The sequence below is a fragment of the Oncorhynchus keta genome, chromosome 26 (genome assembly GCF_023373465.1).
Source record: "Oncorhynchus keta strain PuntledgeMale-10-30-2019 chromosome 26, Oket_V2, whole genome shotgun sequence".
NCBI classification, from domain to species: Eukaryota; Metazoa; Chordata; class Actinopteri; order Salmoniformes; family Salmonidae; genus Oncorhynchus; species Oncorhynchus keta.
In genome coordinates this window covers 16,477,369-16,494,422 of record NC_068446.1, presented here as the reverse complement: position 1 = coordinate 16,494,422, position 17,054 = coordinate 16,477,369, and the positions used below count along the sequence as shown (strand labels likewise).

The 17,054-nt window shown below is 40.0% G+C and overlaps 1 protein-coding gene across 1 annotated transcript in view; it reads right to left on the bottom strand.

Moving 5' to 3' along the window:
- The window catches only part of LOC118359006 (BMP/retinoic acid-inducible neural-specific protein 3-like), a 64,025-nt gene extending 47,293 nt beyond the window's left edge, over positions 1 to 16,732 (bottom strand). Inside the window, exon 1 of the mRNA XM_035737131.2 lies at positions 16,107 to 16,732. The gene's annotated coding sequence lies outside the window, so the exon portion shown is untranslated. The remainder of the gene's footprint in view (positions 1 to 16,106) is intronic.
- Positions 16,733 to 17,054: the final 322 nt, after the last annotated feature.

Here is a 17,054-nt window from a genome sequence, read left to right as displayed (position 1 = left end):
AAAGAAAAGCTGCTATGTTATGCAAAGGAATAGTAAGAGGTGTGGGCGAGATTTGGTTGGGGGAGGCACCCCACCTCGCTTGAAAAATGTTTTAGTGTCCCCCATTTGGCAGCTAAGAACCTGATGTTGCTGTTTGTTTAATGATATTTCCACAATATGAAGTTGAAATAACACTCAGAAATGGTGAAAGAGTTAATACCATTTTTGTGTACGAGCAGTTTGAAAAGAAATCCTGGAATTTCAGCCTTTGGCCGACATCATGATGTCACAATGTAATCTGATTATAATAGTAGAAGGGATGGGCTCTAGACTGTTTTATCAGCCATTCGGGGCTGTGTATGTAAATATCTTTGACCAGACATTTCAAGACCCAAAAGAGGGAAATATTTTCATTAAATGAACACAGTGATTTATTATATATGCACTATGGTCATACTATGGATCATTTAGCTATTTGTTTTGGATTTTTAGGATATGTGTGTGACCCATTTCAGGAAGTTATGCGTATATGTTGCGGGTCACTAATTCACATTTTATCAAAATGCTTTTGTTGGCAGAAATGCCTTCTCGAATGTGAACTTTCATTTTAAAAGTAAAATTATTAAAATGATTAAAATTACGAGCCAAGTTGATTTAGCCAGAGAAAAAGTGAGCAACCTTCCCGCTAGCCATGAGTGGCTGAGATAATGAGTGGGCTGGACATGCCGAGGGATGAGTTTGGATTGGTCTGCCATATAGCACACTTCTGTCTATTTGAGCTGGTCATTATGTCCAGGTAATCCTTCCTAACGCTGCTTTTATAAATAATGTATTGCATAGTAAAATTGCATAAGTGATGCTCTCCACTTTCTGGAGGGCTGAGTTTTGAAATCAGTGGAATTATCGAGTATGATAGCTAAGGAGATGGAAAACAACACCTGTCTCCGGATTACATCTTCAAACTAAGGGAAACCATGGCATCCGACAGGAGACACGTCCATCCATGATGTATACGGGTAAGATAGGCCATTTTCTAGCTCGGAGTCTGTAATTTCATCCAATGTAAAAAACACAATTTCATATGTTGCTACATGAGACTGAATTGAGCTGGTAGATTGCTAACTAAGATTTTGAAAGTCCAATCAAAGCTACTGTAGATTTGTTATTTTACCTCATATTACCTGTGGCCAATGACCTTGAGCCTTCATGGATAGGCACTTCTAATGTAACTCTATGGCAGCACCCAAGGGGCTTGAATTTTCTAGCTCTACTTGTAGATTTTGCGGTGATGTCGTGTCCCCATGAGTGACAGAACACTGAGCCAATCACAGCGCAACTAGAGAATATTACCATTACACATTCTGCTGGCTGCCCCACCACCACATAAAGCACTGAGCTAGGCTGAAACACCTGCAAGAAAACAGAAAAGAGACCAAGTGTGTATTAATCTCTTCTCTCATTGACTTATCAAATCCCAAACCCTAGCCTGGTCTGCATGATCTGCTTTGCAATTGTTCCTCAAAGTCTCACAAGTGACACAGCGAGTGGCACAGTGGTCTAAGGCACTGCATTTCAGTGCAAGAGGTGTCACTGCAGTCCCTGGTTCGAATCCTGGCTGCATCACATCCGACTGTGATTGGAGGTCCCATAGGGTGGTGCACGATTGGCCCAGTGTTGTCTAGGTTTGGCCGTGGTAGGCCATCATTGTAAATAAGATTTTTTTCTAAATTGACTTGCCAAGTTAAATACAATTTTAAAAAATCTCTGCGTTTAGAAACTCTATGATTTTGTGAAGTAGTAAAAGTGGATGATAGCAGTGATTGTGAGGGGCCATATACATTTGACAGTCACATGACAGAACTTCAAATATGCCACGTCAAGGGAACTTTACAGTTCAAATGGGTTAAATGGAATAGTATCTGGACACTGACTATAGGTCTATAGCCTAATATAACATTAACTCCTGCAGAATTGCTATAAAATGAAACACCAAATGTACATTTTGACTTGGGAACAGGAGTGGAGAAACATGATTTCTTTCTTTTAGCATCTTGAGAGAATGTGAATGTGCAGTTAGGGACTGTAAAAAGTTCTATCTTTATTAGCATCATAAAAGCTGATAGTATTTTAACGACCACATAAAATATGCATCCAAGCAGAACTGAAATCTCATCAGAAATATGTTGGGTAGTCTCAGCTTTTAATTTCCTTAAAACTGATCAAAATTATAAATAAAAAAATGTAAGCAGAGATGAAAGAGAAAAGTTTACCAAAGTCAACTAGATTGAAGCATTCATTCTATTGATTTATGACATTATCCTGGTGAACAAGGGTTTATTTAGCCTTCTAGAGGCCTAGGACGACAAGTAATGACAGAAGAGAAGCTGCATGTATCTAATTATAGACTACGAAATAAGTTGACTAACAAATAGCCAACCAAAATGTCAGAAATTATAAGCAGAAACATATCTAAATTAGACGTTAAAAATCGTGTAAAATAAAGCGCATCTTCTGTTTTTGCGGGTTAGGGTTGGGTGCAGGCCACAGATTTTCACTTTATCACATAGTCGGGCGGTCGCGGATGAGCTATTGGCAATTGCGGGTGCGGGTACTACTATGTGCAGCGTATAGGATGAGGCGGTTCTGGGTGTGGGAAAGCATCAAAGAGAAGGTTTCCCATTGAAAGCATTTCAAAACCAATATTAAAAAGCAGAGATTCAGTTGGGGTGTTAGAAACAGTGGCAGACAGTGTCAGGTGGTGGAAGACAGAATGAAATATCCTTTCTAATATGGCTGTCACTTTGAGTAATGGACTGTTTGAGTATAGACTGATGCTTTAGGGGACGATAGATGACTGCCTGGCCAGTGGTCTAATACAGTATGAAATCAGAGCGCCATGTAGGCTAGTGGATGCTATTACATGTAAGCTAACATGGACTACAGCTTGTTATTTACTGCTTCGAAGGAATAATTCATTAACTGAACAAACACGTGAAGCTACATTATGTTGGTCAGTGTTTTAGCTTGTATGGTACACATCACACGACTGATTTATCTTTCTGTTTGCAACATTAGGCACAACTCACTGGAAAAGGAAAAACCTGAGTGCTGTTAAAATATGCTTTTTCCCAGTTCTTGCAGCCCTGAATCAATTTGAAATGAGCATCGGTTTTAATTGGCTCAACAGGAGGTATAATGCAGAAGTGTGTGTGAGGGGGCTTAAAGATTTCAATTGGATCTAATCAATTAGTGGAGTGAGTGAGTGAGTGAGTGAGTGAGTGAGTGAGTGAGTGAGTGAGTGAGTGAGTGAGTGAGTGAGTGAGTGTTCTGCTGAAGGGTTCATTGAAGTAGAGTACTTTTCCTTTCTACGTTGAATAAAAAACACCAAATCGATGTAAAACCACAAAAATCCCACTTGAATAGTCAATTCTGGAAAGGAATGATAAAAAACAGTCTTGATTATGGCTATTCAGCTTGTAAAGTTCTCACTTGATTTACCTGCATATCACTGGGAGGCTGGGAGCAGAGCGGGCAAATGCTTCTATAATTCTCAGTAAAGCACACATAGGCCTCTTCTGAAAACGAGAGACAGTGGCCGGGTACAAGCAGGCCCAAAAGGTCCCTCCTAAATAAAGAGCATTAATTCTGCTGAGTGAATAGTCGTATATATAAAAGTAAAAACTGGGCTAACAGCTATTTCCTTTTAGATACTTGACATGGTGGCAGGTTTGTGTGTGTGTGTATAAAATGAGATATCAATCATTAGGAACACCTTCCTAATATTGAGATGCACCACCCAGCCCCTTTGCTCTCAGAACAGCCTCAATGTGTCAGGGCATGGACTCTACAAGGTGTCGAAAGCGTTCCACAGGGATGCTGGCCCATGTTGACTCCAATACTTGGCTGGAAGTCCTTTGGGTGGTTGACCATTCTTGATACACATGGGAAACTGTTGAGTTTGAAAAACCCAGCAGCATTGCAGTTCTTCACAAAAACCAGTGCGCCTGGCACCTACTACCATACCTCATTCAAAGACACTTAAATATTTTGTCTTGCCCATTCACCCTCTGAATGGCACAAACAATACATCTTTCAATTATCTCAAGGCTTAAAAAATCCTCCTTTAACCTGTCTCCTCCCCTTCATTTACAAGGATTGAAGTGGATTTAACAAGTGACATCAATAAGGGATCATAACGTTCAACTGGTTTCCCCTGGTCAGTCCATGTCATGGAAGGCTTAATGTTTTGTGTACTCAGCGTGTGTATTCTACTGAAAGGTTTGAGGTAGAGCGCTTTTCCTTTCCACGTTGAAAAAAAAAACACCAAATTGATTTAAATCCCACATAAAAAGCCCACTTGAATAGGCAGTTATGGGATACATTAGATTTTCTCTAGAGGGTAGATCACCTTTAAAAATTGCAGATAGATTGTGGCTTCCATCAATGTAATTGTCTGCATAATTTCCAATCACCCACATATTTTGTAGGGAAATACAGTACCAGTCAAAAGTTTGGACACACCTACTCATTCATTGGTTTTTTATTTATATTTACCATTTTCTACATTGTAGAATAATAGTGAAGACATCAAAACTATTAAATAACACGGTGGGAACCACACATGCAGAGATCTTCTACTATTAAGGCCTGATTCTCCTCTGAACAGTTGATGTTGAGATTTGTGAAGCATTTATTTGCAATATCTGAGGCTGGTAACTCTAATGAAGACACTTCCAAAGTTCTTGACATTTTTCACATTGGAAAACATTCATGTCTTAAGGTAATGTTGGACTGTCGTTTTTCTTTGCTTATTTGAGCGGTTCTTGCCATAATATGGACTTGGTCTTTTACCAAATAGGGCTATCTTAGGGCTACCAACCCTACCTTGTCTCAACACAACTGATTGGCTCAAACGCATTAAGAAGGAAATAAATTCCACAAATTAGGCACACCTGTTAATTTAAATGCATTCCAGGTGCCTACCTCATGAAGCTGGTTGAGAGAATGCCAAGAGTGTGCAAAGTCATCATCAAGGCAAAGGGTGGCTGCTACTTTGATGAATCTAAAATGTATTTTTTTTTCGTTTAACACTTTTTGGTTACTACACGATTCCATATGTGTTATTTAATTTTGATGTCTTCACTATTATTATACAAATGTGAAAAATAGTAAAAAATAAAGAAAAACCATGAGTAAGTGTGTCCAAACTTTTGACTGTTACTGTATAGTTTTTTAAATAAATGTTCCTTCATTATTTTTGCTTAACCCTACCACCTCTCGCCTAATTGGAGTACACTAATGGACACCACTTAGGCTTCTATTTCGAGTTGATATATTTTACAGACACAGCTAATTTTAAAATAATGATATTTTGTTTGTTTTCAGTCCCATCCTTCTGCTTCACACAACCCTTCCTGTCGATCTCTGAACACCATCCAGTTTTGATTAATATTTACCATATATTTTTCAAGTGTGCTGGGATGTTTCATAAAACTTCTTAACATTTCTATTCTCATAGACTTTACATATTGTAAATTAAAGATCTTTGCTAAGAGTGTTATTATATTATTACATTCTATTGGTTGCAAGAATTTTGAATGATCATTTAGATTGAAAAACCCTACATTTTGACTAGAGCGTTGTTTTGTGAATCAGTTCATAAACCATGTGCCATGGAATCAGTACATAGAAAATGTATTTGTATGGCACCGCTGCCATTTTTTGGGGTCCTGAAATTAAACAGCTATACTTTTTTAATTACCTCAATTTTCTTTAACCAACTCTGGTCTTTAACGCAGGGCCGACTGACAAGTTCCTTCCTTTCTCCCCCTTCCACTTGCCTCTTCCATTCGTGAGGTAATGTTGAATAGAGCAGACATTTCCAAATATTTTTTAGCTGCAATGTGTGGCATAATTCCAACAGTCCTATTGATGATATTTGAAAAGATACTGTTTACACATTTTTTCAAAAAAATGTTTTTAATCAATTAGTAGATTTTAGTTCAAACATAATATTTTTTGTAATATTTGTTTGGTTCTTTCTTGTGGATTAAACTGAAATTGCAACCAGTATAGCTCGTTTTAAAAATAACATTATTTTGAGATTATTTAATTTACAAATAACCGAAAGTGAGAGGTTGTAAATGGAATAAAAGGAAAAAGGCCGTTCTTAAACATGGGATGAGAAATTCTGACTAATCCACCAGAGAACCAGTTTAGATTTAAGTATAACGGTTGTATGATGGAAGCCTTTAGTGAGAGGTCTGTTTTAATTTTTTCAAATTTCTGCCTTTCAAATTCATATTCATTATATAAATAGGCCCGTTTAATTTGATCTGGCTTGCTGTTCCAAATAAAATGTAATATTTTTTTGCTTATATAATTTTCTTTTGAAGTCGCTAGGTGTAGGCAAGGCCATAAGAAAATGACTAAAGATTTAATCATGGGGATTTTTTCCGCAAGTGTTTTCCTTTCCACGGTAGCAAGATCTTATTATTTTGGCTAATTTCTATTCAAATGTATTGTAGTGAGATCATTTCTTTCTTTCGGGATATGAATACAGAGTATATCCACTTCACCTTACCTTCACCTTCACCTCGATGCATTAGCATCAAACAGCCCCCGTGATATGCAACTTTTCAGAGAAGCCAGAAACCAATATACACAGGCAGTTAGAAAAGCCAAGGCTAGCTTTTCCATGCAGAAATTTGCTTCTTGCAACACAAACTCAAAAAAGTTCTGGGACACTGTAAAGTCCATGGAGAAGAAGAACACCTCCTCCCAGCTGCCCACTGCACTGAGGATAGGAAACACTGTCACCACCGATAAATCCACTATAATTGAGAATTTCAAAATGCATTTTTCTACAGCTGGCAATGCTTTCCACCTGGCTACCCCGGTCAATAGCACTGCAACCCCACAGCAACTCGCCCAAGCCTTCCCCATTTCTCCTTCTCCCAAATCCAGTCAGCTGATGTTCTGAAAGAGCTGCAAATTGCCTTTACCTCCCTTATCTCACCTCATTTGCCCACATTGTACATAGACTTATTTTCTACTGTATTATTGACTGTATGTTTGTTTTACTCTCTGTGTAACTCTGTGTTGTATGTGTCGAACTGCTTTGCTTTATCTTGGCCTGGTCGCAAGTCTAAATGAGAACTTATTCTCAACTTGCCAAACTGGTTAATAAAATAATAATAATAATATATGCCATTTAGCAGACGCTTTTATCCAAAGCGACTTACAGTCATGTGTGCATACATTCTACGTATGGGTGGTCCCGGGAATCGAACCCACTACCCTGGCGTTACAAGCGCCATGCTCTACCAACTGAGCTACAGAAGGACCACCTTTTAATAAAGGTTAAAAACAACAACAAAAAACTTCAGGCCATTTTATTGTTAAACTACACAATAATATAACATTTTATTTTGTTGTAATTTAATATGTAATATAGTACATTTATCATAATTTGGTTGTAATCCAGAGAAGAAAACATGAATCATCAGTGTACAATGACACCTTTGTTTTTAAGCTCTGGATTTCTAGGCCCTTGATATTATTGTTGGATCTGATTTTAATGGATACCATTTTGATAATTAATACGCCAATAGTGGACAGCCTTATTTTACTACTCTTGACAGTTTAATACTTTCTGAGAAGTAGCCATTATTTACTATTTTACACCGAGGGTTACAATCTTAATTGTGGCTATCCAGCTCGTATAACAGTGCATAGCACTGGGAGGCTGGGAGAAGAGTGGGCAAAAGCGTCTATAAATCTCAGTAAAGCACACAGGCCTCTTCTGAAAACGAGAGCCAGTACAAGCAGGCCCAAAAGGTTCCTCCTAAATAAAAGCATTATTTCTGCTAAGTGAATAGCTGTAAAAATAACCGATGAAACTGGGCTAATAGGTATTCCCTTTACAGTACTTGGTATGGTGGATGGCGACAGACTTGGGCTACTGTATGTGTGTGTGGTTCGAATCCCCTAGCCAACGAGGTATAAAATCTGACAATGCGTCCTTGAGCAATGCACTTAACCCTAGTTGCTCTGAATAAGAGAGTCCGCTAATTGACCAAAATGTCAAGTTGAAGTTGGAAGTTTAAATAGACTTAGTTTGGAGTTATTAAAACTCGTTTTTCAACCACTCCCCCATTTTTTGGTTAACAAACTAGAGTTTTGGCAAGTCGGTTAGGACATCTACTCTGTGCATGACAAGTAATTTTTCCAACAATTCGTTACAGATGGATTATTTCACTTATAATTCACTGTAACACAATTCCAGTCTGTCAGAATTTGACAAACACGACTCAGTTACATCAGCTCTGTCAGGAAGAATGGGCCAAAAGTCACCCAACTTATTATGGAAAGCTTGTGGAAGGCTACCCTAAATGTTTGACCCTAGTTCAAGAATTTAAAGGCAATGCTATGAAATACTAATTGAGTGCGTGTAAACTTCTGACCCACTGGGAATGTGATGAAAGAAATAAAAGCTTAAATAAATCATTCTCTCTACTCTTATCCTGACATTTCACATTCTTTATATAAAGTAGTGATCCTAACTGATCTAAAACAGGGATTTTTTTACTTGGATTAAATGTCAGGAATTGTGAAAAACTGAGTTTAAATGTAGTTGGCTAAGGTGTATATAAACTGTAAATGTAAAATGAGAAGGTCAGAGAGGGAGAATAACATATTTGGGGATTGACCAGTAACGACAGCATTTACAAGAACACATGCTACCTGTCTTTTTCACCCGTTTCTAATATAATTTTGTTTGTGTTATTGAGGCAAGGTTTGTGACTGTACATGTCCCATCATTGCCTGGAATCATATATTTTTTCAATTACCAAGCAAACTCTCAGTGTCCTGCTCTCCTCTCTTCTTTCCTACCTTCTCTCCCCACTTCACATTTTCTCTATCTTTCCCATTGTCTTCCTTTCTCTCTGTTGTCCTCTCTCTCCGTCAGGCTCGGATACGAGTTAGGGCCGCTACGCCACTGATACACCAGTTTGCTCATTATAATAAAATAATGGGCCGTGGGTAGACACCACAAAGCCAAGGGTTGGTGAGTAACCGATTTATATGTAATCCGTGACATGTTAACCGACTATAAAAAACTGTAACCCTTAATCCAGCAAAAAATATTGTACTCAGATTACAGATACTTTCAAATAAAATGATTACTTCTAGGATTACTTTTAAATTCAGAAAGGATGTTTATGAAAAAAACTGTCACAACATTGTTTTCTCAATGACATTCAAATCAGCATTGATAAAGGCGTAAGGTTTACGTTTTTTTCTACCAGAGTGAGTCTGACAACAAGTCAAAGACGACTGAAATCAAATGTGTTTGATGAATGGCAGGAAAAGAGCAGGATAGGTTTTTGTAGGCTACAGTACAAGCTACTGTATGTATTCCAATGGTGTGACCGCTGTCGACATCCAAAGATTATCCAACTTGAATAAACGCTTGGACGTAAGGACGACAGCAGTGGTGTAGCCTACAGATATCACTTATTATTGTTGTCAAAATCAAATAAAATTGTATTGGTCACATACACATATTTAGCTGATTTTATTGCAGGTGCCGTGACATGCTTGTGTTCCTAGCTGCAACAGTGCAGTAGTATCGAAAAAACAATTCACAACAATACACACACATCAAAAGTAAAATAATTGAATTAAGAAATATATCAATATTAGATTGAGCAATGTCGGAGTGGCATTGAATAGAATACGGTATATACATATGAGATGAGTAATGCAGTATGCAAACATGATTAAAAAATGACTAATGTTCCATTATTATAGTGGCAAGTGATTCTAAGTCTATGTATATAGGCCAGCATCCTCTAAAGTGCATGATTGCGTAACAGGGTGGAAGCCGGCTAGTGATGGCTATTTAACAGTCTGATGGCCTTAAGATAACTGTTTTTCAGTCTCTCGGTCCCAGTTTTGATGCCCCTGTACTGACATCACCTTCTGGATGATAGCAGGGTGAACAGGCCGTGGCTCAGGTTGTTTTTGTCCTTGGATGATCTTTTTGGCATTCCTGTGACATTGGGTGCTGTAGTTGTCCTGGAGGGCAGGTGTGCTCCCTCAGCTGTTTCCTGAATTCCACAATCAGATTGATCTACATAGCGCATTAATGTGAATCACACTGCTGCTCTCTCATTTGGCTATTTTGGCCTTGTGGATTGTGGTTGTTGCGGATGGCTGTTCAAAAATGTTTGTGTATTTTAATCCTATATATATATGGTTGAATTTAAAGAAGTTTAAGCTGGCTATCAGTATTTTTTCGACCAGTGGACAGCCAGTGAAAAATGAGCTTTTACAACAGCTGCATAGTGCGGATTCGTGCCTATGGAATAAAAGTTTGAGGAAGTTCCTCCCATCTAAACTCATCCGTTGTATTGTGCTTCATACTGTCAAAAGCAAGTTTAATTTAAGAAGAGCATGAGTAGGGCTTTTAGTGCTCAATCTAATTCGTGCTGATAAAAAAGTGTTTCAATAGACCAAACGGACATGCTCAAACTCGCCCACTTTGATAGACTTCAACAGCTGCAAATGATTGAAATATCAAAGTGTCACCAACAAAAATGTAAACAATATGCCTATAACAAATGCAGCACATGGCATACATTTTGCACATGCAAATAGCACTTTTCGGAAGGGCTCAAAGCATGACATTCCATGTGAGCAGCATTTATTTTTCATCTTGAAGCAATGAGCCCAATCAGTCCTCTATGACAAAATAAACAACAGAGTAGGCTAATAAATCCTTCGTTTTGGGGATATGCTCATGTAAAACAATTTGTCTGATCGATATTTCCAAATTATATTCTTGAAGATCAATGGGTATTCAATTAAATGGAATGACTGATAATCTGACAGATTTAGTAGTAGAAAACAAATGGGTTTGCTGAAGCCTATACATAACCAACCCATAAAGTAAAATGCAAATCCATTTATGGCCAGCTATGCCCTGATTTATCCTGCAATAGATATGATTGAATTGGTAATATAAATGTGCCTTCTGATGCCTCTTAAGAGAAATCAAAAAAATAAATCAGACTACGTTACCGAGTTTGGTTAATCCAAAAGTTACGTTACTGATTAACCTACCCAATCCTGACAAAACCCCATGTTCTTGCCAAAACCTGCCTGCCTGCTGCCTGTTTGTCCACCGTTTCTTCCTGTATGTCTCTCTTTAAGTCTCTTTGATTCTCTCTTTCTTCTCCTGTCTCCATCTTCTCTTTTTTTATCTCCACTGTGGATATTTGATGGGATAAAATTGATTCAGCAGTGTTTCACGTGTGATTCATTAATTAATTTGTGTGCTTGTTAGCAGCAGGCCTTAAAGAAATCAAATCAAATGTATTTACATTATATAGTATACATCAGCTGATATATCAAAGTGCTGTACAGAAAAGAAGATGTGGGTTCTTTAAGGAAGACACACCCTTGAAGCATCACACGGTCATTTGAACACGGTGCCATCTCACATGTCTCATCTGATCTATGAAAATATCTCAGGAGCAGATGAACAGGCCATTGAGAAATCCAGTGTGGATGACGGATCACCACCTCAAGCTGAACCTCGGCAAGACGGAGCTGCTCTTCCTCCCGGGGAAGGACTGCCCGTTCCATGATCTCGCCATCACGGTTGACAACTCCATTGTGTCCTCCTCCCAGAGCGCTAAGAACCGTGGCGTGATCCTGGACAACACCCTGTCGTTCTCAACTAACATCAAGGTGGTGGCCCGTTCCTGTAGGTTCATGCTCTACAACATCCGCAGAGTACGACCCTGCCTCACACAGGAAGCGGCGCAGGTCCTAATCCAGGCACTTGTCATCTCCCGTCTGGATTACTGCAACTCGCTGTTGGCTGGGCTCCCTGCCTGTGCCATTAAACCCCTACAACTCATCCAGAACGCCGCAGCCCGTCTGGTGTTCAACCTTCCCAAGTTCTCTCACGTCACCCCGCTCCTCCGCTCTCTCCACTGGCTTCCAGTTGAAGCTCGCATCCGCTACAAGACCATGGTGCTTGCCTACGGAGCTGTGAGGGGAACGGCACCTCAGTACCTCCAGGCTCTGATCAGGCCCTACACCCAAACAAGGGCACTGCGTTCATCCACCTCTGGCCTGCTCGCCTCCCTACCACTGAGGAAGTACAGTTCCCACTCAGCCCAGTCAAAACTGTTCGCTGCTCTGGCCCCCAATGGTGAAACAAACTCCCTCACGACGCCAGGACAGCGGAGTCAATCACCACCTTCCGGAGACACCTGAAACCCCACCTCTTTAAGGAATACCTAGGATAGGATAAAGTAATCCTTCTCACACACCCCCCTTAAAAGATTTAGATGCACTATTGTAAAGTGGCTGTTCCACTGGATGTCATAAGGTGAATGCACCAATTTGTAAGTCGCTCTGGATAAGAGCGTCTGCTAAATGACTTAAATGTAAATGTAATGTAAAATCTGCATCAGTTATTGATTGTGTGTGTGTGTGTGTGTGTGTGTGTGTGTGTGTGTGTGTGTGTGTGTGTGTGGGATTACTTGTGGGTTTGCCACACGTAAGTGTTTGTGTGAGCTTTATTATGCTCTCTCCAATCTGCATTGCTTCTATTCTAGGCTTCTAAATAGCGAGGAGACAGTCAGACTAGTCTACAGTGGCTTGCGAAAGTATTCACCCCCTTGGCATTTTTCCAATTTTGTTGCTTTACGACCTGGAATTAAAATGGATTTTTTTTTTTTTGGGGGTTGAATCGTTTGATTTGCACAACATGCCTACAACTTTGAAGATGCAAAATATTGTTTTATTGTGAAACAAACAAGAAATAAGACAAAAACTGAACTTAAGCGTGCATAACTATTCACCCCCAAGTCAATATTTTGTAGAGCAACCTTTTGCAGCAATTACAGCTGCAAGTTTCATGAGGTATGTCTCTATAAGCTTGGAACATCTAGTCACTGAGATTTTTGCCCATTCTTCAAGGCAAAATTTCTCCAGTTCCTTCAAGTTGGATAGGTTCCTGATGGTATACAGCAATCTGTAAGTCATACCACAGATTCTTAATCGGATTGAGGTCTGGGCTTTGACGAGGCCATTCCAAGGCATTTAAATGTTTCCCCTTAAACCACTAGAGTGTTGCTTTAGCAGTATGCTTAGGGTCATTTTCCTGCTGGAAGGTGAACCTCCGTCCCAGTCTCAAATCTCTGGAAGACTTCAACAGGTTTCCCTCAAGAATATCCCTGTATTTAGCGTCATCCATCATTCCTTCAATTATGTTTCCCAGTCCCTGCCGATGAAAAACTTCCCCACGGCAAGATGCTACCACCACCATGCTTCACTGTAGGGATGGTGTTCTCGGGGTGATGAGAGGTGTTGGGTTTACGCCAGACATAGTGTATTCCTTGATGGCCAAAAAGCTCAATTTTAGTCTGAACAATGAACAATGACCCCAAGCATACTTCCAAAGATGTGGCAAAATGGCTTAAGGACAACAAAGTCAAGGTATTGGAGTGGTCATCAAAGCCCTGACCTCAACCCTATAGAACATTTGTGGGCAGAACTTAAAAAGCATGTGCAAGCAATGAGGCCTACAAACCTGACTCAGTTACACCAGCTCTGTCAGGAGGAATGGGCCAAATATCACCTAACTTATTGTGGGAAGCTTCCGACTTCAACTGTACATCCACTTCAAATGTTGATATTTGGTTGTGTTGACAACCAAACACAAATCAATATCATTACATTTGAGATGAACCAGAGGTTGAATTGAAACAATAGCTGTTGATTTTACTAATGCTATACTGAACAAAAACATTAATTAAAAACATGAACATGCAACAATTTAAAAGATTTTACTTAGTTACAGTTCATATAAGGAAATCAGCCAATTTAATTAAATTCAGGAGGCCCTGATCTATGGATTTCACATGGCTGTGCAGGGGTGCAGCCATAGGTGAGCCTCTGAGGTTATAGGCTCAACCACTTGGGAACCAGGCCCAACCATTTAGGAAGCCAGTCCCAGCCAATCAGAATGAGTTTTTCCGCACAAAAGGGCTTTATTACAGACAGAAATACTCCTCAGCATCCTCCCTCAGATGATCCCCCAGGTGAAGAAGCTGGATGTTGAGGTCCTGGGCTGGTGTGGTTACACCACATGCACGCATTACTCTTCTGTTTTTTTCTTTTCTTATTTCACTTCACCAAATTGGACTATTTTGAGTATGTCCATTACATGAAATCCCACCCAAAAAATACAGTTAAATTACAGGTTGTAATGCAACAAAATAGGAAAAACGCCAAGGGGGATGAATACTTTTGCAAGGCACTGTATATAATGTTGACGGGGTACAGGTGGGCCACCAAGCTCTCTCACTATACACTATACACAGGACATGAATGCAGCATTCAGCTCTTAAGTCTGGCCGCGGCAATGGACTCACTCTTTATACAGTCTCTGGAGATAAATTACCCCATGGCCTCCACAAAGGAACAAGAGATTGAACCCTTTATGGAGCTGGGCCTGCACCAATTCTATGGAGAAGTTACATGAACACATTCATATGCAGTCGCACACACAAACACTTTAACGTGGTACGTCCTGAAGATCATAGAGTCCATTCCCTTGCAGGTGACATACTGTACATACAGAGGCTTTAGCACTCAGTGCTAAAAATCAGCCAATGATTTGACTCTGGGGCTCTCTGAGCTAACAGCTAATGTGAGAGACTCATAGACTATGACAGTACTGACTCCCTCCAATTGTAGTGACAAACCAAAGCTGACATAAATTCACCCAATGGAGCCTTAACCAGAGACATCACTACATCTCCACCATATAGATCTATCGCTACAATATCTTCAGATATGACTCATGTATTAACCAAGTTCACTCATCACTTTCATAGACTCTCCATAGGCAAAGATACACCATTTCCTTTCTTTGAAACAAGATTTGTCGACCATTGTCTGTTTGACAACTGCCAGATGAGTGAATGTCTATTATTTTGGTATATTTACCACACATTGATTTATGTTACGTCAAGTCATTATTAGCGCAAGCTAGATATGCAATAGTATAAAGTATTTGGTATGCAGTATTTAGTATAATTATCTGAAAGGGATCAAATTGACTATATAAACCATTTCAATACATCGAAATATTCTAAATCCACAAAGAACACAATATCCCCTATTCAAGAGCAGCACAAATGTATAATGTAATGTCATTGTGCTTTACTGGGTTCATTCAATTTATCAATGCCAAGTTATTATATTTTGATTTAGGAGCTACATTTACAGTGGTGTTTGTGGATTGAGGGTGCTTGGTTTTCATGACATTCTTTCCCTGCTTTCAAAGCCATGGGAATCAATGCAGGTTTTGAAAAGCTTGAGGGTGAAGTGTATAATTATGAAATCAGAGGGAAAATTGTTTGTGGTTGTCTGGAAGCTGCTGGTTCTGCCTGACTGACTGGCTAGCACTTGGCAGACTTGCTCACACCACATCAGTGTTAGAGATCTGATCCCCAGCTCTGCTTTGCTCTGCTCTGCTCTGCAGACAAGCCAATACACCCTCAGGGATATAGACTTGGTGTCAAGGAGGGAGTGAAAAAAGAGAAGGTGGTGGGGGGGGGGGGTGAATCGGTGTGCATGCATGTAAAGGTGCATACCAATGTTGTGTATCTCCTCGTGTGTGCAAGGACACAGATAGTGTGTGAGTAGAACCACCTCTAGCCACCTCGTTATGTCAGTGACTGACATAACAAGATAAAAACACTTTTGCTATGCTATTTCTCAACGGTAAGTTTCTTTTTATGAATGCTTTAGTGGGTGGCCAACTATTGCAACCGGGGCCCTATGTGCAGCACGTAGTCTGGCTATAGGCAGAGGTGGCACTGTTTGTGTGTCTGTGTAAGAGAGAGGACATCATGCTATTTTCAAGGTTTGGCTACCTCTGGAATTCAGTTATAGGTCTAACCAATCTGTCCCTACATTGCGTGACAGTGTTCATGCAATTTTAGGAAAATGCAAACCATTACGTAACAAAAAAACTAAGCTCTTTCCAGGCTTACTAACAATAGGTCTTATGAATGATGGATATCTCAACTCACCGCGATTCAGAACAGCAGACAAAGTTAAACTCAGCGTCTCCCATTATCTTGCTGAATCAGCGGATATGCCCATAGAACTGCCAAAACGTTCATCGATGTGAATGAGTTATGAATTGGACGAGACCAACAAAACTCCACAACATCCGATGAACAATAGAAGGAAAACGATTCGACAAGTCGGGCTGCGCTGCGCCTTAGCAATCCTTCCTATCGCTCCGGTCCACTGAGGAAGTTCGGTAGAAAAAAAGCTTTTCATAGAGGTACGATTATCCGGGAATACTTTAACCTTCCTGGAAGCAGAGTTTTTGACCTTTCCGGGGATAATTACTAAATTAAAGTATCCACGGAGAGAGCGGGCGCAATTCCACTTGGTGGGGGAATGCGTGCGCGCCCCGGGTTAGAAACACCAGTGGGCGACTGGCAGGAAGGCAACTACGGAGGAATGCAGGTGGGTATTGCTTCACCGGATGTTTAAGTATCTCTGGCCAGTGGTTAAATATTATTTTATAAAGTCCACGCCAGCACCGGGCTCTGCTTGACCCGCCTACTCCGCAGCGCTGTCAGAGAAAGGGAGAGCCACATTTCAATAGGTGAAACAGCAGACACGGTCTTTTTTAGCCCTCCTCTCTCCCTTTTACCCCTTTTCTCACCCAGTCACATGTTTAAAACACAAGTAACCCTCTGTAATAGCTACGAAAGGAGGATATACTTAAGACCGTCACCGTTGACGTGGCGCGAATGGTAACAAGCGCGTTGGAGACAGCGGCTCCCTTATCACAGTGAAATAGCCTACAGCTATGGATTCCTAGATTTATTGTCTGAGGATATTTAAGTCTTTATTTTCTAATGACGTTTTAAATCTATTATTCATTTTATTGATGTGATCTCTTTCAGGAGGGGCAGATGAATAGGCGACATTTGAGGAATAAGCGAATGTATCTCACCAAA